The 24,053-nt window shown below is 43.7% G+C and overlaps 1 pseudogene across 1 annotated transcript in view; it reads left to right on the top strand.

Annotated features, from left to right (window-relative positions):
• The first annotated feature begins 3,327 nt into the window (after nt 1-3,327).
• LOC100404651 (activating molecule in BECN1-regulated autophagy protein 1-like) overlaps nt 3,328-24,053 on the top strand; it is a 46,332-nt pseudogene continuing 25,606 nt past the window's right edge. The window contains exons 1-4 of the transcript XR_013536262.1: nt 3,328-3,480; nt 6,677-6,849; nt 8,388-8,454; nt 9,028-10,447. The product of XR_013536262.1 is annotated as an activating molecule in BECN1-regulated autophagy protein 1-like (transcript). The remainder of the gene's footprint in view (nt 3,481-6,676; nt 6,850-8,387; nt 8,455-9,027; nt 10,448-24,053) is intronic.

The following is a 24,053-nucleotide window of genomic DNA, read 5'->3' as shown; positions in this document are numbered from 1 at the left end:
GCTGGGCCAACGTGGTAAAACCCCTTCTCTACTAAAAAGATAAAAATTAGCTGGGCATGGTGGCAGGTGCCTGTAACCCCAGCTACTTGGGAGGCTGAGGTAGGAGAATTGTTTGAACCCAGGAGATGGAGGTTGCAGTGAGCCAAGAACGCACCACTGCACTCCAGCCTGGGCAATACAGCGAGACTCTGTCTCAAAAGAAAATTTTTTTTTAAGTGAAAAGAAAAATAGAAAATTGCCTATTGAAATTATTAAATCATCAATAATGCCACCACTCAAAGATAACCATAGTTAGTATTTATTATATTTCTTTTGTATCATTTTTCTCCAAAATATTTTTTATACAAAGTTGGGATTATACTGCATATAGAATTTTGTGTTCTTTTTTCACTTAACATGTATTTATCGCATATTTATTTATTTTTTTGAGACAGAGTCTCACTCTGTCACCCAGGCTGGAGTACAGTGGCACTATCTCTGTTCATTACAAACTCTGCCTCCTGGGTGCAAGTGATTCTCGTGCCTCAGCCTCCCAAATAGCTGGTATTACAGGTGCGCACCACCAGGCCCAGCTAATGTTTGTAATTTTAGTAGAGATGGGGTTTTGCCATGTTGGCTCGGCTCGTCTCGAACTCCTGACCTCAAGTGATCTGCCTTCCTCAGCCTCCCAAAGTGCTGGGATTTTAGGTGTGAGTCACCATGCCTGGCCTCATTTAATATTTTATTTATTTTTTTGATCAATTAATTAATTATTTTTGAGACAGAATTTCACTCTATTGCCCAGGCTGGGGTGCAGTGGTTTGATCTTGGCTCACTGCAGCCTCCACCTCCCAGGTTCAGGTGATTCACCTACCTCAGTCTCCCATGCAGCTGGCATTACAGGTGCCTGCCACCACAACCAGATAATTTTTGTATTTTCAGTAGAGATGGGGTTTCGCCATGTTGACCAGGCTGGTCTCAAACTCCTGACCTCAGGTGATCCTCCCGCCTTAGCCTCCCAAAGTGCTGGGATTATAGGCGTAAGCCACCATGACTGATGTTGCTTAATATTTTAAACATAATTTTTGATAAAGGTAACAGTTACCTATTTAGACCTAACCTACTGTTTGCAGGAAATAAAAGGTATAGAGAGACAAACTAAATGATGCTATGAGGAAGCAATCGGGTGAGTCTAGGATGTAAGGCATTTTAATAAGTCGACTGTCATGGTCTTTTAGAAAAGCTAGTGTTGTCGGACAGGTGTGGTGGCTCATGCCTGTAATCCCAGCACTTTGGGAGGCTGAGGCGGGTGGATCACCTGAGGTCAGGAATTTGAGACCAGCCTGGCCAACATGACAAAACCCCGTCTCTACTAAAAATACAAAAGTTAGCCACTCCTGGTGGTAGGCACCTCTAATTACAGCTACTTGGGATACTAAGGCAAGAGAATTGCTTGAACCCTTGAGGCGGATGTTGCAGTGAGCAGAGATTACACTGTTGCACTCCGGCTTGGGCCACAAGCAAGACTCTGTCTCAAAAAGAAGAGAGAGAGAAAAAAAGCTAGTGTTATAAATAACATAAAGCAAAACTTGGAGGCCATTCTGGAATAAAGGAGACTAAAGAGACATAACATCTAAAGTCATCAGTTGAATTTTAATTAGATTCTGGATTTTTTTTTTTTTTTTTTTTTTTTTTAGAGAGAAGAAGTATCACCCTGTCACCAGGCTGGAGTGCAGTGGCGAGATCTCGGCTCACAGCAACCTCCACCTCCCAGGTTCAAGCGATTCTCCTGCCTCAGCCTCCCAAGTAGCTGTGACTATAGGCGTGCACCACCATGCCCAGCTAATTTCTGTATTTTTAGTAGAGATGGGATTTCATCATGTCTCTTGACCTTGTGATTCACCTGCCTCAGCCTACCAAAGTGCTGGGATTACAGCGTGAGCCACTGTGCCTGGCCAGATTCTGGATTTTTTTTTTTTAAGTCAACCATAAATGACATCTTTAAGGGCAACTGGGAAAATTCAAATGAGAACTGAAGTATAAGATGATAATTGGGGTATAGTAAGGGTACTGTGGTTATGGACAGAACATCCTTCTTCCTAGGAGGTGCATAATGAAATAAATATGCAGGGTTAAAATATCTTGATACCTAGTGAAATAATTCCAAAATTATAAAAAAAACAACCAAAAAAACTAAATATAGCCATATCTCTATCCATGGAGGTAAATTTGGCAAAATATTAACAATTCTTGAGTCTAGGTGGAGAATAGTGTATGTTTCTTGTACTGTTCTTTCACCTTTCCTATATTTTTGAAAACATTCATAGTGGAGTTGAAGAAACAACACCACAATGGGTAACGTTGTACATACGTAGATATTGTTTTGAAATACAATTTTATCAGGCCACATAGTCCATTGTATGGACCACAGTTTGTTCTTTAATCATTGCACTTGTGTGTATTGTGCTGCTAGTTGACATTTTAGTAGAATTTTAACTTGTGATGAAGTTTTCTGTTTGTAAGTCTTGTGGTAGATGAGAAGACTTTTTTTTCCTTCCTTTTCCTTCTCTATCCTCTGCTCTCTATCCTGATTTTTTTTTCCTTCCTTTTCCTTCTCTATCCTCTGCTCTCTATCCTGATTTTTTTTTCCTTCCTTTTCCTTCTCTATCCTCTGCTCTGGATCTTTAGTGGAGAAGAGAAAATGAGTGAGAAAGGTACTCCAAATAATCTTCTTTTTTTTTTTTTTTTTTTTAGACAGAATCTCATTCTGTTGCCCAGCCTGGAGTGCAGTGGCATGATCTCAGCTCACTGCAACCTCCACCTCCTGGGTTGTTTAAGCGATTCTTCTGCCTCAGCCTCTTGAGTAGCTGGGACTACAGGTGCCTGCCACCACACTTTGCTTATTTTTGTATTTTAGTAGAGGTGGGGTTTCACCATGTTGGCCAGGCTGTCTCAAACTCCTGACTTCAAGCAGTCCACCCTGCTTGGCCTCCCAAAGTTCTGGGATTACAGGTGTGAGCCACTCTGCCTGGCCTGATCCTTTCTTTAGACATAAGGTTGAACTATGGAGAATATGAGAGTATTAAATACTTTTGGAAGAAAAATTCTGGGAGAAGGGTCTTTTCTGAGAAAGTGTCATTAAATAGGAAAAGAATAATTTCCCTTTTGAGCTAGAATTGTATTTGCAATGTGAAGCTTTTCTTGTTGCAGAATAGACGTTCTTTGACATTATTCTCTATTCCTTAGATTTCCATGAGGACAACTTACAAGGATCTGTATGGCCTCATTTTAGCTGCTTCAGTGTGTTGGAGCTATTACTTGCTCCTTCATTTCCTGGGCCTGGTATGACAGTGGCTACTGAGCACTCTGAAGGTTGTCCCGGAAAAGAATGCCGTCCGGATACTCGTGGGGCGAGAACGGGGTGCTCCGGCCATAGGAGCTCAGCGGCTTCTGCAGGAGCTGGTGGAAGATAAAAGCCGGTGGATTAAATGGGAGGGCAAGGTGAGGAAAATGGCTATTTTTAACATGGGATTTGTACTGGTGGTAGTAGACTGAGACCTTAGAATGGGTTAACAGCAGAGGGTTTTTTGTTTTTTTTTTTTTCCATCCTATCGTCCTCCGTCCACCTCCCAGCCTTTGCCTGTGCTGTTCCACCTGCCAGGAGCGCCGCTTCCTGCTTGACTGCGCGGGCCTCGGCCTCAGTCTTCTACTCTGTAAACCCGGGTCTCGAACCTACCCCCCACCCTCCTCTTTGGGCGCTAGGGAGGGGCTCAGGGTGCCCGGAGCCATCCCCGCGGGACCCCCCCCCGGAACTGGACTCCAAGTCCCAGAATTCCCCGCGCTTCCCGTGGGTGGGGCCCAGGGCTTTCCCCGACCCAGCGCGCAGTTTGGGAGGCGCTGGGCAATTTTCAAATTTTGGCGCTGACCGGGAGGGGCGGTGACAGCTGCGGCTGTGGTTCCCCGCCCCCCGCCCCACCCACAGGCTGCTGCTGGAGGCCGCTCCCGGAGCCCGAGGTCGGTGCACCCCGCAAAGCTGCCCGGTACACTCCATGGGGCCTCCCCAGGCGGCACGACTCGCAGTGGGGGGCTCCGGGCCCATTTCCACGATGGGAAATTGAGGCACAGGGAGGTTAGGGACCGGTCGGGGGATCTTGTGTGGGAGGGTTGACATATCTGACTTAGGGAGTTGTTTGTAAATTTGAAAGAATTTATGCGCTAGAAATATCTTCTTCCTTTAGAGCTAGACAGTTTTCCTAAAGGTAATTTAAGTTTATCTCTCTCAGTTTGTCGCTTGATCATTGTTTCCAGTTTTTAAGCCTATACTGTGAATACGAATCTAGATTGGTTAATGTGGTTTTGAGATAGGGTGAACCATAGTTTATAAATCATGCATTTTATTTTATTTATTTATTTATTTATTTTGTCTCCCAGAGAGAACTGCCGGATAGTCCATGCTCTACCTTCTTATTGGCCTTCAGCCCAGACAGGTCCTTAGTACTTATCTATAACTTAACCATAAGATTTGTGATACCAGTGCTTTCTGTATATTTGGCCTGGCTTGATCTGCCAAGTCATTCCCTAAAGGCTCTCTGAAGTACTGTATGAACAGAGCTTTGGCCATGTGTCAGAAAGGGAAAGAAAGTAGATAAGCAATGCTAACCTAAAAAATAATGAGAACAAGCAAAGGAAACTGAACATCAAGAGGATCAAAATTTGGAAAGTTTCTCAATAACAGTCTTTTGCCTGTGTGATATAGCTCACCAGTGGCATGATGCTTTTTCCAGTTGGAAAAAATATATATTTTTTTTTATGGTGGAGTTTCACCATGTTGGTCAGCTGGTCTTCAACTCCCGACCTCAGGTGATCCACCTGCCTTGGCCTCCAAAGTGCTTGGATTACAGGCGTGAGCCACCACACCTGGCCCGGAAAAAATTTTCTGAATGTGGCATGTGTCATTTGGGGACAGTATTGACAAGCCAAAAGGTTTTAATGATCAGAATATTTCTGTTTGTAGATATACTGCCTAATGTGCAAAGCTTAGTGCCTTTCATGTTGGGATGGGCAGTAGTATCGCTATTCTGTGTTGTCCAAAGTTGATAAGGTTGGTTACCCTTCCACATGCTTCTGAATTCAGTTCTACTCTTTGGTTCTCCAGGACTCTCTTAGCCTCCACCCATGTGAATCGTAATATCTATATTACGGAGGTGAAGACTGGGAAATGTGTTCATTCCCTGATTGGACACCACCGTACTCCATGGTGTGTCACTTTTCACCCCACCATCTCAGGCCTTATTGCTTCTGACTGCCTAGATGGGGAGGTTAGGATTTGGGATTTACACATGAGTTTTTCCTTAAGATGCCCTTTTCTTTTGGTATTCTATTTTTATTAATTTTTTTTTTGAGTCAGAGTGTCCCTCTGTTGTCCAGGCTGGAGTGCGATGGCACAATCTCCGCTCACCGCAACCTCTGCCTCCTGGGTTCAAGCGATTCTCCTACCTCAGCCTCCCAAGCAGCTGGAATTACAGGCATGTGCCACCATGCCCAGTTAATTTTTCTATTTTTAGTAGAGACAGGGTTTCACTATGTTGGTCAGGCTTGTCTCGAATTCCTGACCTCAGGTGATCTGCCCACCTCGGCCTTCCAAAGTGCTGGGATTACAGGTGTAAGCCACTGTGCCTGGCTTCTTTTGGTATTCAGAGACTTATTTCCCATTGGGTTCTTCTAGAAGAGGCTAGCCAGGTTCTTAGGACTACATCTGAATGTATTGTGATAGACATTGCCCAGTTAATTCATAGGAAGGATAGGTCACTGTCTTTCACTCTTTTTTTTTTTTTTTTTTTTTTTTTTGCAATAGCTTAAGCATACCCTGAGATTGTCTTCTATTCTAAGATGAACACCTGCCTAATGCTTCCTTTGGCCCATTGTGAACAGGAGGCTCTAAGATATGTTCAGGATGGATTTCTGTTGTCTTAGGGCAAAGATTGTCCTGTACTCTGATCATGATCATCAAAGCAATATCCTCTCTGTCCTAGTAATTGTGTAGTGGATTGTCCTGCACTGTGTTGCGCACCAAGCTTGAGTTTTCTCAGGCTTTAAATATAGGAACTGTGGGCTGGGCGCCATGGCTCATGCCTGTAATCCTAGCATTTTGGGAGGCCAAGACAGGTGGATTGCTTGAGTTCAGGAGTTTGATACCAGCCTGGGCAAGATACTATACCAAAAATATTATATGCAAAATTATACAAAATTAGCCGGGCATGGTGCCATGCACCTGTGGTCCCAGCTATTTGGAAGGCTGAGGTGTGAGGATTGCTTGAGCCCAGGAGGCAGAGGTGGCAGTGCACTGAGATTGTGCCACTGCACTCTAGCCTGGGTGACAGAATGAAATCCCTTCTCAAAAAAAAAAAAAGAAAAAAGAGAAAAGACATAGGAGGATCTAAAAAAAAGAAAAAATAAGAACTGTGTATATATGCTTGTAGATTGTGAATGATTTGAAGAACTGAGCTGATTATATAGTATTTGTCTGATAATGTAGTGACATTGCCAGATCACTGATCTTCTACATCTTTTTACAGAGGATATATTTAAAGTAGGCCCTATATGTAGTCATTTTACCTTATATGGACCTTTCTTGAAATTGACTTCCCTCTGTTGGCAGCTTGTAACCTGAAAATATCTGGAATTGGTGCATTTGCAGGGTGGCAGTGAAAGCTGGTTCACAGATAGCAACAATGCCATTGCCTCCCTGGCTTTTCACCCTACGGCTCAGCTCCTGCTGATTGCCACTGCCAACGAGATTCACTTCTGGGATTGGAGTCGACGGGAGCCCTTTGCTGTGGTGAAGACAGCTAGTGAGATGGAATGGGTCCGGTAAGTGCTCTGCCCCATCAACATTATCTGGCACAGGACTGACATGATAGAGGACATTCTACTGGCTGTCACCTTGGAAGACAGGTTGTTATTCCTGCTCAGGGCAGGTTGTCATCCTCAGCTCCTCCTTTTTTTTTTGAGACAGAGTCTCACTCTGTCACCCAGGTTGGAGTGCAGTGGTGCAATTTCAGCTCACTGTAACCTCTGCCTCCTGGGTTCAAGTGATTTTCATGCCTCAGCCTCCTGAGTAGCTGGGATTACAGGCGCCCACCACCACACCTGGCTCATTTTTTTGTATTTTTAGTAGAGGCAGGATTTCACTATGTTGGCCAGACTGGTCTTAAACTCCTGACCACAAATGATTCTCCTGCTCAGCCTCCAAAGTGCTGGGATTACAGGTGTGAGCCACCTTGCTCACCAGCTCCCCTTTTTTTTCTTTCCTTTTTTTTTTTTTTTTTTTTGTTTGAGAGACAGGGTCTTGCTCTGTTACCCAGGCTGGAGTACAGTTGTGCAGTCATGGCTTACTGCAGCCTTAACCTCCTGGGCTCAAGAAATTCCCATCTCAGTCTTAGGAGTGTCTGGGACTACTTACTATGCAGCCACTCTCAACTAATTTTTAAATTTTTTTATGGAGATGGGGGTGGGTCCCACTGTATTGCCCAGTCTGGTCTTGAACCCCTGGCCTTCAGAGTTCCTCCTGCCTTGGCCTCTCAAAGTGTTGGGATTATAGGTGTGAGCCACTGCACCTGGCCTCCTCCCAATTTCTAAGCAGCTGGCTAATCAGCTCGGAGACATTCATTTTGTTCATTTCAGCTTTCCTTATTGGCCTGATCTTCTGGTCTTTGGAGACCAGGGCCATTAGACTCTCTTTTAGTTTCTAAGCTAACTGTGTTTGGGATAGTCCTTCTTTGGGGAAACTTGAAAGAAGTTTGGGTGGTATTTTAGATAGCTTGGTAGGTTGTCTGTGTTTATCAAACCGGAAGATGGAGATGTAAGCATGTAATTGACATTTATTTAGTCCTCAAGATAAAAACATATTATCTGTATTAAAGTTGATGTATTGTGTTTCTTTGGTCCTCTTGGATTTGCAGTTGAATACAGGCTAACTTTCTGGTTTCAGCTATGTTATTTAAGGCTGGGACTGTTCATTGCCACTAAGATTCATGCTTCTTGCTAGTGTATCTGCCATTTGAGGGAAGAACTGATCCTGTGGCAGAGATGAGAGCATTTTATGCTCTACTGTTAGGATGGGCTCTCGTATTTGAGCAAATGTGTGCTTAATATAGGTGTTTCCTGGCATGGAAACCCCAGGTGTTTTTCATGTGAAATCATTATTTTTGTGATACACATTCCTTTACTCTGGCAAGAGCGTTACTGTTTTAACCTCTTTGAAAGTTTTGAAAGTCTTGAATGAAGTGGATGCCTGAGTGATACCACAGTTATCAGTAATGATTGCTATAAATTCGAATACAAGTTTCCTCTTCTCAGTTAACATAATCTCTCTATGCCTGTCTTTGTTTCTTCTTTTGTGACTTCAGTCTGGTGAGATTTGATCCACTTGGACACTACTTACTCACAGCAATTGTTAACCCCTCTAATCAACAGGTAAGTTAGTCCAGCAGTTCCAACTTCAGCTAAACTGTGAGTTCTTTTCTTAACTAGTATTCCAATTCTGATTCTATTGGATTTGAATTCTCAATACCCAAGTCTTTCTTTCCAGTTAAGATTTAAAACTAGCTTTAGATTGTGTGTTCAGAGTTACAGCCATAATCTTGACAGGAGAGTCGATTCTGAAACCCTCCAGTGATCGCCTCATTAGAAATAACTTATCATCACTAGACAGTGTTGGATAGCTTGTCGCTCATGTGCCTGTGGCTGGTTGACATTTTGCTTCCCCTCACTGCTTCTCTGTCATAGGGAGATGTCTTTTGTAAGACAGTTGGTTTGTCAGCTCTACTCATTCAGATATACTGCGAATTGAGAATGGAAAATTTAATACCATGTGATTATTCTGAATCTGAAGCCAGTTGTCAGTGCTGCAGCAGTAGAGAGGTGTTTCCTATCTGTGAACGTCGTTTTCCTTGGATGATTGGCTGTGGTTAGTTTTTCTTGATTTACTTGGAGGTTCTACTTAACTGCCTTGCTCTACCCCCTGCCCCATGCTGGTCCATGCTGCAGGGTGATGACGAGCCAGAGATCCCCATAGATGGAACAGAATTATCCCACTACTATCAGCGTGCCCTCCTGCAATCACAGCCAGTTCGCCGGATGCCTCTCCTCCACAATTTCCTGCACATGCTGTCCTCCCGCTCCTCTGGCATCCAGGTGGGAGAGCAAAGCACAGTGCAAGATTCTGTTCACCCCCACCGCCTCCCCCTCAGTCCTCCACGGAGCGCCCCAGGACTTCCGCTGACATCAGGCTCCGACGACAGGTCAGTTACCCCACAGCTGAGTGCTGCCAGCACGTTGGGATCCTGTGCCTTTGCAGCCGCTGCTCTGGCACTTGAGTTCCTTCCCTCTTGCCACACCAGGACAGTGTCCCCCCTGCTTCTGCCAGAGCTACTACCTCTTCCTTTTCTTTTGTACAGACTGAGCCCTTCCATCCCCTGGAGCAGGCCTCGTCAACGGGCCTCCTGAATCGGCCGTCTGCCTTCAGTACAGACCAGAGCAGCACTGCCGGCAACACGCTCGGCAACCTCAGTCTGGGTCCTACCCGCCGCTCTTTGGGAGGGCCTCTGTCTAGCCACCCTTCTAGGTATCACCGAGAAATAACTCCTGGGCTGACAGGATCTGAGTGGACCCGGACAGTACTCAGTCTGAACTCCCGCTCTGAGGCGGAGTCCATGCCCCCGCCCAGGACCAGTGCCTCTTCGGTGAGTTTGCTGTCTGTGCTGAGACGGAAAGAAGGTGGCTCTCAGGCATCTGTGTACACTTCAGCCGCAGAAGGGAGGGGTTTTCCAGCATCAGGGTTGGCAACCAAGTCAGATGGAGGGAATGGCTCCAGCCAAAACAACCTAGGCAGCATTCGCCATGAGCTTCAGTGTGACCTGAGACGCTTCTTTTTGGAGTATGACGGGCGTCAGGAGCTGGATCAGAGCCTGAGCGGGGAAGCTCCCCAGAACCCAGGAAATGCTCAATAATAACATTGAATCTGAGAGGCCAGGCCCTTCCCACCAGCCCAGCCCACACAGCAGTGAGAACAACTCCAACTTGTCCCGTGGCCACCTGAATCGCTGCCATGCTTGCCACAATCTCTTGACCTTCAACAACGATATCCTGCGCTAGGAAAGAACCACACCTAACTACTCCTCTGGTGAGGCTAGCTCCTCCTGGCAGGTCTCCAGCTCCTTTGAGGGTGTGCCATCAAGTGGCAGCCAGTTGCCACCTCTTGAGCGGACTGAGGGCCAAATGCCCAGCTCCAGCAGGCTGGAGTTGAGCAGCTCTGCTAGTCCGCAGGAGAGGACTGTGGGGGTGGCCTTTAACCAGGAGACAGGCCACTGGGAAAGAATTTATACCCAGTCCAGCAGATCTGGAACTGTCACAGGAGGCCTTACATCAGGATATGCCTGAGGAAAGCTCTGAGGGATTCACTCAGGAGGTAAGCAGTTGCTTTCCTGTCTTCTGCATCCCTTGCTTTTCTCCTTGTATAATTTCCTTCAGTCCTATATAGATGTTGTGGCTGTATCTGGAGTGTCTGAGACCCACGCATCTACTTCTGATCTCCCCATTGCATTTTCTTGGAAAATCTTGCTCCGGTGGCAGAGATAGGATAGGGCCTAGCAGTATGAGTCAGTTGGCTGTGCTAGCTCTATTTCTGGCTAAGCTCAAGGTTCTGGCTTTAGCCTTGAAAGAAGAGTGTAGATTAGGTTAGAGAGGCATGAAGAGATGGAACCATTGACCTTCTCTGCCCGGCTTTTTGACCTTCTTGAGACATTGTATGTGCAGGACTACTTATTGTGAGACAAAACAATGTCCCAGAGTGCCTAGGAGTAAGTAAAAGAGAACCCTGCATGTTACAGATTAGTATATTGGCTCTTTGCTGATTGTGTTGGTTCGGACAACGGAGTTCGTTTCTTAATCCTTATCTTTTGGAACACTGCAGTTTGACAAAGGGAAAAGAATACATATACGTATATATATACACACATATATATATACGTATATATATGTATGTCTAGAAGAGTTCCAATTTTTTTAGAGATAGTTGTTTTTGGACAGCATATTAGTTGCTCAATTGAGATTCTCTGAGTGGATTTTCCAGATGGACATTCACCTTGGGGTGGAGAAGAATAATTCATGGAAGGAAGGACTCTTCATATTCAGATTGACATCCTAGCCAACTCTTTCATGGAAGAAACAGAGTGGGGGTAGTTGACCACCCACCACATGTTCCATGTATGGCTATGTGCGTATCTATCTTGATTTATTAGGGACTTCTCTCTGTCATTTTGTAAAGGTCAAACCTAGCATAATCACCAACTCCCAGAATATGCCTGTTGGATCCAAACAGCATATTGCGCTGCATTACATCCTCTGTTGAAGCAACTGAAATTTCTCTGATATAAGCTTCGCTTCTAACAAGGGTGGGAATATGAATTATGCACATAATGTACTTGTTATTTTGGGAGGTTGCTTTAGACAGTCACTCGGTCAATAAGTATTAGTTGAATGGTTACAAATTTTCTAGCAGTGTGCTAGGCACTACGGAAATACAAGAGAGGTGTAATACGTGGTCATTACCCACCTGAGTCTACAGTGTTACTGTGGAGGCAAGACAATGAAATTGATCAAAAGTGTAGATGAGCAAATGCTTCATTATATGGTAGTGAAATCCAATGTAGTCTAATTTCAGAGAAAGGGAAATATCATCCAAGAAGGCTTTGCAAAATCAAGTCTTGAAAGATGGCTATGATTTGGAGAGGGAAAGACCTTTTTATTTTATTTTATTTATTTTTATTTATTTTTTTTGAGACGGAGTTTCACTCTCGTTACCCAGGCTGGAGTGCAATGGTGGGATCTCGGCTCACTGCAACTTCCGCCTCCTGGGTTCAGGCAATTCTCCTGCCTCAGCCTCCTGAGTAGCTGGGATTACAGGTATGCGCCACCATGTCCAGCTAATTTTTTGTATTTTTAGTAGAGATGGGGTTTCACCTCGTTGACCAGGATGGTCTCGATCTCTTGACCTCATGATCCACCTGCCTCGGCCTCCCAAAGTGCTGGGATTACAGGCTTGATCCACCGTGCCTTGCCTTATTTTAGGGAAACAGCACATACTAAGGGAGGAAAGGGTATGGTACATGTAGGTTCTTAGGCAGTTACTGTGGACTTGGGATGGGAAACAGAGGGTGACTTGACTGGCTGTCAAAGATGAAGTAGAGAGGTTGCTAACTCTACCCATATGTTTGAAACCAGGTCTGGATTAACAGCTCCTCAATTCCTGGTTTTGAAATATTGTGCCTTGCATAATGGTCCACATCAGGAGCCCGAGCCTCTATTTTTCCTCTTTGTCAATAGAGGTGAGAAGGCAGTCAGCACAGTGCGTGACGTGTAGTAGGCACTTAAAAAAGATCACTGTAAAAGGACCAACTTCAGTTACTGCTCTAAGAAACCAAGCAGTTGCTGTTTCCATAGTACCAGTGGGCTCTAGTTAGCTTTTGTCCATTCTGCACTAGTAGGACCTCTTCATATGCTGTTCTGAGAAATACCTGAGTGGTTTAAAAGAAACTCTAGGCCAGGCCTGGTGGCTCATGCCCGTAATCCCAGTACTTTGGGAGGCCGAGGCGGGTGAATCACCTGAAGTCAAGGCGGATGGATCACCTGAGGTCAAGAGTTCGAGACCAGCCTGGCCAACATGGTGAAACCCTGTGTCTACTAAAAATTCACACAAATTCGCTGGGTGTGGTGGCTGGTGCCTGTAATCTCAGCTACTTAGGATGCTGAGACTGGAGAATTGCTGGAATGTGGGAGGCAGAGGTTGCAGTGAGCTGAGATCATGCCACTGCACTCCAGCCTAGACAATAACAGTGAGAATCTGTCTCAAAAAAAAGAAACTTTATTGTTTGATGATAATTAGAGATACCAGTACTGTCAGTACTCATACCTGTAATGCCAGCACTTTGGGAGGCTGAGGTGAACAGACTACTTGAGGTCAGGAGTTTGAGACCATCCTGGCCGACATGGTGAAACCCTGTCTCTACTAAAAATACAAAAATTAGCCAGGCGTGGTGGTGTGGGCCTGTAGTCCCAGCTACTTGGGTGACTGAGGCAGGAGAATTGCTTGAACCTGGGAGACGGAGGTTGCAGTGAGCTGAGATTGCGCCATGGCACTCCAGCCTGGGTGGCAGAGCAAGATTCCATTTGAAAGAAAAAAAAAGGAGAGAGAGATACCAGTTACTGAGGGCCTATTATATGTTAGGTATTGAGTTCTTGCTTTGAAATAATTACTTCTGCTTTCAACAGCAACTCTTTGCAAGTCAGGTATTCAATTTCCCATTTTATAGTTGAGGAAAGTGAGGCTCAGGGAAGTCAGTTTTCTCCTGAGTGAGAATTAGAACTCTGGTCTTCATGACAAGATTTGTGCAAGTTGCGCTTCATGGCATTTTCCTTAATATGATAACTTTTTTTTTTTTTTGAGATGGAGTTTTGCTCTTGTTGCCCAGGCTAGAGTGCAGTGGCATGATCTCAGCTCACTACAACCTTTGCCTCACGGTTTAAGCGATTCTTCTGCCTCAGCATCCTATGTAGTGGGATTACAGGCATGCACCACCACACCTGGCTAATTCTGTATTTTTAGTAGAGATGGGGTTTCTCCATGTTGGTCAGGCTGGTCTCGAATTCCTGACCTTAGGTGATCTGCCCACCTCGGCTTCTCAAAGTGTTGGGATTACAGGCGTGAGCCACCATGCCTGGCTGAATGCTTTGTTTCCAAGTGAACCACTTTTTTTTTCTTTTAATCTGTTGTTATGAAAATCTTCAAACATATATAAAAATAAAGAGAAAAGTATGACTGAACTTCCATACACCTATAACCTGACTTCAAAAGTTATCGGTGCTTGGCTAGCTTTCTTTAATCTATATTCCATCTACTCCTCCCATCTAGATATCAGATAATTTCATCTGTAAATACTTCACTAGATTTTCTAGAGCAATGCTGTCCAATAAAACTTCTTACACTGATGGAAATGTTCTCTATCTGTGCTATCGAAAATGGTAGCCACTCGCCCCACATGGCTATTGAGCATTCGAAATGCTTCTACTGTGATCTGAGAAAATAAATGAAATTTAAAAATTTTTAATTAAATAGCCACATGTGACTAATAATGTCTATCATACGCCTAAAATGTTATTAATCATTTAATGAAGGCTGGGTGTGGTGGCTCATTCCTGGAATCCCAGCACTTTGGGAGCCTGAGGCGGGTGTATCATGAGGTCAGGAGTTCGAGAGCAGCCTGGCCAACATAGTGAAACCCCATCTCTACTAAAAATACAAAAATTAGCCATGGTGGCACGCACCTGTAGTCCCAGCTACTCAGGAGGCTGAGGTGGGAGAATCACTTGAACCTGGGAGGTGGAGGTTGCAGTGCGCCAAGACCGCACCATTGCACTCTAGTCTGGGTGACAGAGTGAGACTGTCTCAAAAAAAAGTAAATGATTATTAATAAAAATAATCATTTTCTAATGATATACATCAGTAAAAACCCCTTCTCTACTAAAAATACAAAAATTAGCCAGGTGTGGTGGCACATGCCTGTAGTCCAAGCTACAGGGGTCTGAGGCAGGAGAATCGCTTGGACCTGGGGAGTGGAGGTTGCAGTGAGCTGAGATTGTGTCGCTGCCCTCCATTCTGGGCGACAGAGCAAGACTCCGTTTCAGAAAAAAAAAAAAACCAAAACCAAAACCCAGAAACTGTTAAGGGTGTACCAAACTTTTTTGTTTAAATATAGCTTTCTTTTATGTGCCAAAAAGTATATGCATTGTGGTTTAAAGTTAAACCATTTAAAAATGTGTACCCTGGTCATCTCACTGTAAAAATTTCATAAAAAATGAAAACCCTGGTCATCTCACTGTAAAAATTTTATATTTATGCTTTTTCTTTTAAAATATATAAATAGCTCAGGGTTTTTATTGTAAAATAGTATATTAATACAGTAGTTACATTATGTATATGGAATCACTTTTAAATGAGCTAGGATGTGGTATGCCATGAGGGCTGACAGCTGTCTCAAAAATGAGGTATGTTGTAAAATATTCTAAGTGCATACACATTAAAGGACCACCATTTGAATGACTGCATTCTGGTGTAAATCACTAGAGTCTCCAGCTGATGAGCCAGCCCTTGTTTCTAGTTCTCCAGCAGGTGTCACTGTTGGGCTGCTGCTGCTAGGTTGGGATGGCTGGGAAGAAAAGATGTCCCTACTGTTTGTGTATGAGGTTGGCTTTTTTAACAAAGCCTATTTTTGGAGATGACTGTTGTTCCTGAGTGAGTGGAGTTCACAAAAGGTGATTGTATTTGAAAGGAGAAAGTTTTGTTCATTGGCCTGGTAGTGGGAGATAGGCTAAGGAGAGATGTTTGGATCTTTGGTACTGCTGGGATACTTAATAGTGTTTGCAAATAGTGAGGGTATTAATAAGCAAACAGTGTGTATTTCAGTGTAGCTCTGTGCTGCCAAGTGGTAATAACCAGTACACAGTTTGTCTCCTTTTGCCTGTGGGCAGTGGAGGGCAAGCTGTCTTTGTATAATAGTCTGACACTACTTTGCAACTTGAGTGGCATGCCCTTGCTTCACTACAAAGAAATGACTTCTCTGTGGGAGTACGTGATCCAGAAGATCGGGGTATTGTGGCTCCCTGCAGTAGGGTGCCCTTGGCCTTTAAAGGCTGGTATTAGGAAAAAGAAAATGGTTTCAATGGCAAGTTAAGACTGGAGGGAACCTAGAACTTCTGAAATCCAGTCTCTTTCTGATGAGAAAACAGATGCAGAGAAAGTAAATGACTTCTTAAAAGAGGTGTTTATAAGCAAAGGTGGGATTCAAACTCCTGGGCCCTGAAGAGGGCACCCTTTCCTCCATTTCTTTTGAAATCAGTGCCTTCAGACACCAGTTTTCTTCCTCAAAACCTCTATTGTTCATGTAGGTCATTGCCTGAGGGGGCTCTTCAGTAAACTCTCTCTCTTTTTTTTTTTTTTTTTGAGATGGAATCTCACTCTGTGGCCTAGGCTGGAGCTCTGTGGTGTGATCTTGGCTCACTGCCACCTCAGCCTCCTGAGTAGCTGGGATTACAGGCACGTGCCGCCACACCCAGCTAATTTTTTCTATCTTTTGTAGAGACAGAGGTTTCACCATGTTAGCCAGGCTGGTCTCGAATTCCTGACCTTGTGATCCACCTGCCTTGGCCTCCCAAAGTGCTGGGGTTACAGGCGTGAGCCATCACACCCAGCTTTAGTCAACTCTTACTGTAAGAAATTGGAGGTCTGTTAGATAATTTGTAATTATTATTTCTGGGTAGAGTGGTAAGCAACACAGTGCTTACAGGAGACATACTGTTTTAGTTATTTGCCCATAGAACTAAATTGATTAGTTTTAATAGAGTGATTCCTGTTGGGGATGTTCACTATTAAAATCCCAGCCACTGAGAGAGATAAAAATTGGTCTCAGTCTCCTCCTAGAAGCACTAATTGTTTCTGTATTCTCTCTCCAGGTAGTTAAGAAAGCCTTGGGTCTGGAGTATTTAGTAAGACTGAGTGTGTTCTGAGTATTTAGATCTTTTTCTCTCATGATAGATGAAGACTGGGGATGTACATTGATGGCCTTAGCGTGAAATGTGGCCAGAACATCAAAGGTTAGCGTTAGAAGCCCTCATTGGATTGCTGAGTTTCTTAGACTTTTGTGGAGGAATTGCTTTGGACTTTAGAACAGTCTGAAGCCCTTGGAAGCTTCGTGGTCCACCACACTTATTTGCTCCCTTGGTTCCAGTCACCTGGAGTTTCTCCATGGAGGCCTCTGCCCAAACATCATTGATGGTGGAAAATAAATGAGTGTGTCTGTGGGGCTGATTGTAAGTCCACAAAAGGGAGTCGGCAACCTAAAAATGAGGAAAGTGGAAGTCTTCCTGACTGGTGTAGAAAGGGGTCCAACTGTAGTAGTTTTTCTGTGCCATTGATCTAACTGGGTCTGAAGAGTTTTGATAGCTAATCTCTCCCAGTTTCTTTGGATGGGGAATATACTTAATTTATTATTCAAAACCCAGTACAGCTGTCACCATTTCCTTTGGGAAACCTTCTCTGACTGCCCCAAATAATCACTTCCTTTTCTTTGTTGCTTGTGTACTAGATACTTCTTTGTGATACTTGCACCCATGACAGAAAATTGTTGGTGAGCTGCCTGAAGACAACGATCGTGTCTGTATGTATCCCTTCTGTACCTAGACTACGACCTGGCCACACAGTAGGTGCTCAGTAAATGTTAGTTGAATTGAATAAGTAGAACTGAAATTATATTCCCTATGATTTCATATGCAGTATAAGTCCTGTTTGGCCTTTTTAGCAAAAAAGATAAAAAGATCTATTATTATATCACATCATTTGGTCTTACAGAGTCATTGGCTGAATAAATGAAGCGGTATTACCTAGAGTTGTACGAGGAAGTCACATCTTCCATAACTTGAACTCTGTTGACCTCTGATGTTTCAGTGTTCTATGTTCTTAACCTGTGAATGGGTTGCCCTGAAGCCTGTAATAAGTCTATTGCATCTGGTCCAGTATGTGTCCTTCATATTAACTTCAAACTGATGACTCAGGGCCTGCACCTTCCTTAACAGCACTGGCATCATACGCAGCCTTCCTTTTTTTTTTTTTCCTTTTTGGTACCCCATTCCTATTGAATACAGCTTGCTCTTGAGACCATTTTATTGGTCTTTGGCTTAGCATCTTAGTAATATCTCTGCCAGTCAGTGCTGTTGGTATTTTTTTTCTCTTTAAAGATTCTTCTACAATTTCTATGAAGGTATACTTGGTTTTGATTTAGTTAAAAAATTGCATGTGGATGATCCAAATTAAATGTGAAAATTTTTTCCCACTGATGCTTTATTTTTCTTTAAGTTTCTGTGGAAGGCTTTCATTAAATTTGCTTAGAAGTAGTATTTTTGGGGTTTGAGAAAGTGTGTGCTCTCATCTTTTGTTTTGAAGTCTGAGCATCATTATAAAGAACGTTTTTAAGTTTTGAGACACTTTTAGGTCCTTTTTTTCTTGTGGAGGTCAGAATCCTTATGTTAACAGAAAGTTTTGCTTTACCTCTAATTATGTAGGGTATGAATAGTTGCCCCTGAAAAAAACTGGTGGAATTGTCATCTTTGGTATTCAAGATAAAATAAACCCTTCCTAGCTTTTGAGTTCTTCTTACTTAGAAGTTTGGCATTTAAGGACAAATAGGGAAGAGTCCTCAACCGTGAGAATTTTATCTGTGATCCAGGCAAATCATGACATGTTCTTTCTGGGAAAGAGGGAGGACCAAGTATTGGGAAATAAAAAGGAGACAAAGCCTGTGGTGGAATTAACCAACTTGTCTTAAGAGAGATAAGGGAAAGGAAGCTGGGGAAGGTAAACTTAGACCTTAGAAAAGGGTACTGAGGGCTGGGCATGGTGGTTCATGCCTGTGATCCCAGCACTTTGAGAGGCCAAGGTAAGCAGATGGCTTCAGCTCAGGAGTTCGAGACCAGGGCTGGGCAACATAGTGAAAACTCATCTCTACAAAAAGCTAAAAAATTAACTGGGTGTTGTGGCATGCACCTGTAGTCCCAGCTACTCAGGAGGCTGAGGTGAGAGGATTGCTTGAGCTTGGTAAGTTGAGGCTGCAGTGAGCCATAATTGTGCCACTGCACTCCAGCCTGGGCAACAGGGTGGAGACCCTGTTTCTAAGGAAAAAAAGAGGGAACTGAGGAATATGCACAAGGGCTGCTCCACGCATGAGTTTTGTTCTTCCTAATAACCCTGAGAGTTGGGCTTATAAACTATGATTGATCTATGCATCCATTTATTCACTCATTCCATTAACAGATATTTACTAAGCACCTGCACATACCAGGTGCCATTTATTTTATTTTATTTTGAGACAGAGTGTCATTTTTGTTGCCTAGGCTAAAGTGCAGTGGTGCAGTCTCAGCTCACTGCAACCGCTGCCTCCCAGGTTGAAGCAATTCTCCTGCCTCAGCCTCTCGAGTAGCTGGGATTACAGGCGCCTGCCACCCTGCCTAGCTAATTTCTTTTGTATTTTTAGTAGAGATGGAGTTTCACCATGATGGTGAGCCTAGTCCTGAGCCCCTGATCTCTGGTGATCCGCCCACTTTGGCTTCCCAAAGTGCTGGGATTACAGGCGTGAGCCACCACACCCGGCTGGCACCAGGTGCTATTTAAATGCCAGCAATAATTATTTCCTTCTAATGGGAGAATGGCAACTAAAAAAAAAAACATAGTATACCAGACTGTGACAAGTTCTATGGCAAAAAAGAGAAATGTATAAAAAATGTAGAGGATGCTGCAATTTGAAATAGGGTCACCAAAAAAGTCTTGATAATGTTACACTGGAGCAGAGGAGACCTTCAAGAGGTACAAAAGCAAACCCCATCAACATTAGGGGAAGGACATTTTAGACAGAGGAAAGGGCAAATGCAAAATCCCTGAGATGCTTGGCACTATCAGGCAGTGCAGCTGGAGCGCAGCAAGGGGATGGAGTGATGACAAGGATGAGATTATGCAGGGTCTTCTAAGCCATTTAAGGGATTTTTTTTTCTTCTTTCTTTGAGAGATTTGGGAAGCCATCAGAAGTGGAGTAGCACGATCTTATATTTTAAAAAGATAACTATGGCTGCTGGTTGAGAATAGACCCAGGAGCTAAGTAGGGTAAATTAAAGCTAGGCCAACTCCACATACTTTTAGATTGATTTGTGTCTTGAGACTGTTGAAAACCAAGGAGGAGAGACTGATTCTGTCAGAATAAAAGAGGCCTTAAATGTTTGGATGAAGAACTGATAAATGGGCGAACAAATGAGTGAATGAATGAATCAGTTCTCTCAGCAGGCATATTACCCGCAACAAAGCCCCTCCACTCTTCCCCAGCCTCCAGATAAGAAGGCATGTTATTGAAACTGAGGAAGAGAGAGCTTGAACGATTTATAGTAAACAAGAAATCATACATGGAAATGAAATGCCTGTTTTTTTGCTGCTTACAAAACTATTGCCAATTCATTTGTAAAAAACAAACATTACAAGGCCGGGCGCGATGGCTCAAGCCTGTAATCCCAACACTTTGGGAGGCCAAGGCGGGTGGATCACGAAGTCAAGAGGTCGAGACCATCCTGGTCAACATGGTGAAACCCCGTCTCTACTAAAAATACAAAAAATTAGCTGGGCATGGTGGCGCGTGCCTGTAATCTCAGCTGCTCAGGAGGCTGAGGCAGGAGAATTGCCTGAACCCAGGAGGTGGAGGTTGCAGTGAACCGAGATCGCACCATTGCACTCCAGCCTGGGTAACAGGAGTGAAACTCCGTCTCAAAAAAAATTACAGAAATGTGCAATTATAGAAAGTGAATATCCTTTCAAAGCCACTGCTCAGAGATCTGCTATCAACAATTTGTGCATGTGTTAACTCCAGAATTTTTTTCTATGCTAAATGAAAACACATTTTTCCATTTATTTTAATTCTTTTTCTTTGTTTTTCTTTTGGGACAGAGTCTTGCTTTGTAGCCCAAGTGGGAGTGCAGTGGTACGCTCTTGGCTCACTGCAGCCTCCACCTCTCTGGTTCAAGTGATTCTTGTGCCTCAGCCTCCCCAGTAGCTGGGATTACAGGTGCGTGCCACGACACCTGGCTAATTTCTGTATTTTTAGTAGAGACGGGGTTTTACCATATTGGCCATGTTTTTTCTTTTTTACAGTGTTGCAAGATCTTTGCTTACTTAAGCGTTTTTAGAAGATAAAGTTCTAGAAGTAGAATTGCTAGTGCCCAAGAATATGAGCATTGTTAGTGGTAAAGGAAAATTAATTGTATAGTATTCATTATTACTAATATAAGATATATAAAGTATTTCCTATTGCCTGTTTTATTTAACTGAACATTATTTCATAGATTTCATAATTAGAACTCTTGAGCCTTTTTTTCCGCATAAGCTCTTAAGTTTATCAGTAGCAAGTTTTCCTACTACAGGTTTTCAGGAGCTTCCTTCTCAAGTTTTTGAGAAAAACTTTGTTTTATTAATTCTAAATGACTGCCACCTTGAGGTGTTAGTGTACGTTTCTTCTGACACCCTTGTATGAGAAAAACATAGCCCTGTTCCATCTCTGACAATCACACACATACTGGGTTTCATCTACTTAGTCTTCTGTGTCTTATTAAGTGGAAAAATCCAGGCATCTCCTGCTTCTTCATAAGACAGTAACTTACTTACTTACTTACTTATTTATCTTTGAGACATAGTCTTGTTGCTCAGGCTAGAGTGCAGTGGCACAATCTTGGCTCACTATAACCTCCTCCTGTGTTCAAGTGATTCCCCTGCCCCAGCCTCCCAAGTAGCTGGGATTATAGGCACCCACTACCACGCCTGGCTGAATTTTTGTATTTTTAGTAGAGACAGGGTATCACCATGTTGACCATGTTGGTCTCAAACCCTTAACCTCAAGTGATCCACTTCGCTCAGCCTATCAAAGTGTTGAGATTACAGACATGAGCCGCCATGCCCAGCCAGCAATAACGTTTAGATATCTAATGTATTTGTCATTGGGATGGTTAGGCAACCCGTTTTCTCTGGCAATATGGCAGTGAGGATAGAGTGAAGGAGGGGTATCATTGTTAATCTTTCTTACCTTTACTGCTCACCTGTCTGATTAGGTCACTCTGTTTGAGTCTCTGAATTCTGTGTGTGTTCCCTACCCTACCCTCTATATCAGGCATTGGCTTTTTGTATAGGTCAAGATAGTAAATATTTTAGGATTTGGAGGCCATACAGTCGCTGTTGCAATTACTCAACTTTGCTGTTGTAGTATGAAAGCAATCACAGATGATATCTAAATGAATGAGTGTGGGCCTGCTCAGTGGTTTATGCCTGTAATCTCAACACTTTGGGAGACCAAGGCAGGTGGATCATTTGAGGTCAGGAGTTTGAGACCAGCCTGACCAACATGGCAAAACCCCTCAACTAAAAATAGAAAAATTGGCTGGCATGGTGGCAGGTACCTGTTTTCTCAGCTATTTGGGAGGCTGAGGCAGGAGACTTGCTTGAATCTGGGAAGCGGAGGTTGTGGTGAGCCGAAATCGTGCCATTGCACTTCAGCCTGGGCTACAGAGTGAGACTCTGTCCCAAATAAATGAATGAATCAATGAATGAGAATGTGGCTGTGTTCTAGTAACACTTTGTTTATGGAGACAAATGTGATTTTCATATAATTTTCACGAGTCATCAAAATTATTTTGATGTTTTTCAATGATTTAAAAATATGAAAACCATTCATAGCTGGCTTTGGCTTGCAGGCTATAGTTTGCCAATTCCTGCTTTATAGGGATGTGATTTGGAAGAGTCAGGTGCTAGAGTAATAGAAGGCATTATGACAGTGAGGGCCCCAAAGAGGTTGTTAGGGGACTCCTGCATTTGTGCTTGTTCTCTCTCTTTCCTTTGGACTAGATGCTCTAAGTATTGGCTCTTGTGGGATTCTTTGATGGTTAAGAGCAGGCATAAATGCATAAAGAATTACTTGTTTCTTGTGCTATCTGGCCTGAAGCAAGGTTCTCCAGCCTCACTTTCTGTCTTCCTGGGGAATCGCGTGCAAATGAGGCAGCTTGCCCTGGTTGGGAGAGCATGAGCCTCCAGGGCCGCCAGGCAGTATGCTTGGCAGGCAGCCCTTCCCCCAGTGCAGGTCATGTTAGTACCTGCTAGGCTGATCTAAATTATTTCTCATCATTCCTCTCTCTGGGCTGAATGGTGTAGAGCATGCTGTGTGCTTTGTATACACCCTGAAACATGAAAAGATGTAATCGCTTCTGTCAGCTCAGGGGTTGGAGTACTCAGGGACTGCAGTGAAGTCTGTATGTATGCCGCAGTATGTTGGGAGCAATTTCCCGGGTACTCATTCTTCCTGCTTCAGATCCCCTTCTCTACTGTATCTATTCAGAGTAGTGCTCTAAAATGTGCGTTGGAGGTTTTTCCAAGACAATAACAGCAGGGGTATGGGATTCTGTTTGCATAACATATTTTGCTTATGGTAATTGTTCCGAGCCCATTAGAGCTGTGCAGGTAGCGTCCTCTCCTCCTCCTGGATTTCTTACTTTTATGAAGGGGTTGGGGGGTGGGTGCAGGCTCCATTACATCTTATTTCAGTTCTTTCTTGGAAGCATTCCTGACAACATGTTTGTGTGAGGAGATTTTGCTTTCATGGGTGAGCCTGTTGTTACATTACCCAGAGATTTCAAAATAGTCCTCAAGTATGTTTGTTTGCCTCACAGCGTTTCTAAAAATTTTGATTTTTTTTTCCCCACATAAATTCAGATATATGGATTCTGTTGAAAAAACTGGCTCACATTCCCACATTACAGTCAGCAGGAATTGAATAGGACAGCAGCTCCTTTTGTCAAGGCATGGGCTTTCTTGATGCCTTGGCCTATGCTAGGCTGATGTCATGTTTCCTGCTTAAATCCAATTTTGTGTACTTGCCATTGCATTAGCTCAAGCAAAATGTGTTGATGGTTAGGTGTGGGTAAGTATTTCCTAAGTGCCCTACCACTTGGCTCCACCAGGGGAAGGCACTGGTCATTGCAGTACCCGTTCCACCACCCCACCCATCCTGCCTAATTCACCCACAGGGGCTCCCCCTGCTTGCTGGAGGCTGACATGCTGACAGCCCCCTCACCTGAGAAGCTGCCTGATTTTTAAATAGCAACAATTAACAGACTCTTCTTCTGTTTCCAAAGGGGGAAAATGGAGGTTCCAAGCTTATTTGCTGGATGAGGCTCACTTTAGTGAGCAGATCTCTGCTATGCCAGATTATGCAGTATGAGAGCATCTTCTTTTGGACTGTGTAAATGGACTATGTAAAATCTTGGAGAAGAATGCCTGCACCTTTTGCAGAGCACCTTGGACAGAGTGATGGGTTCCAATGAAAAGGCTGCATGACTTGGGTGTCACTTGCCAGGAAATTAAAATCAAGTTAGAGCAGGAGTAGAAAATT

This window comes from Callithrix jacchus, chromosome 5 (assembly GCF_049354715.1).
Source record: "Callithrix jacchus isolate 240 chromosome 5, calJac240_pri, whole genome shotgun sequence".
Taxonomy (NCBI): domain Eukaryota; kingdom Metazoa; phylum Chordata; class Mammalia; order Primates; family Cebidae; genus Callithrix; species Callithrix jacchus.
Note: the sequence above shows the minus strand (reverse complement) of the source record. Positions and strands in the feature narration are given on the sequence as shown.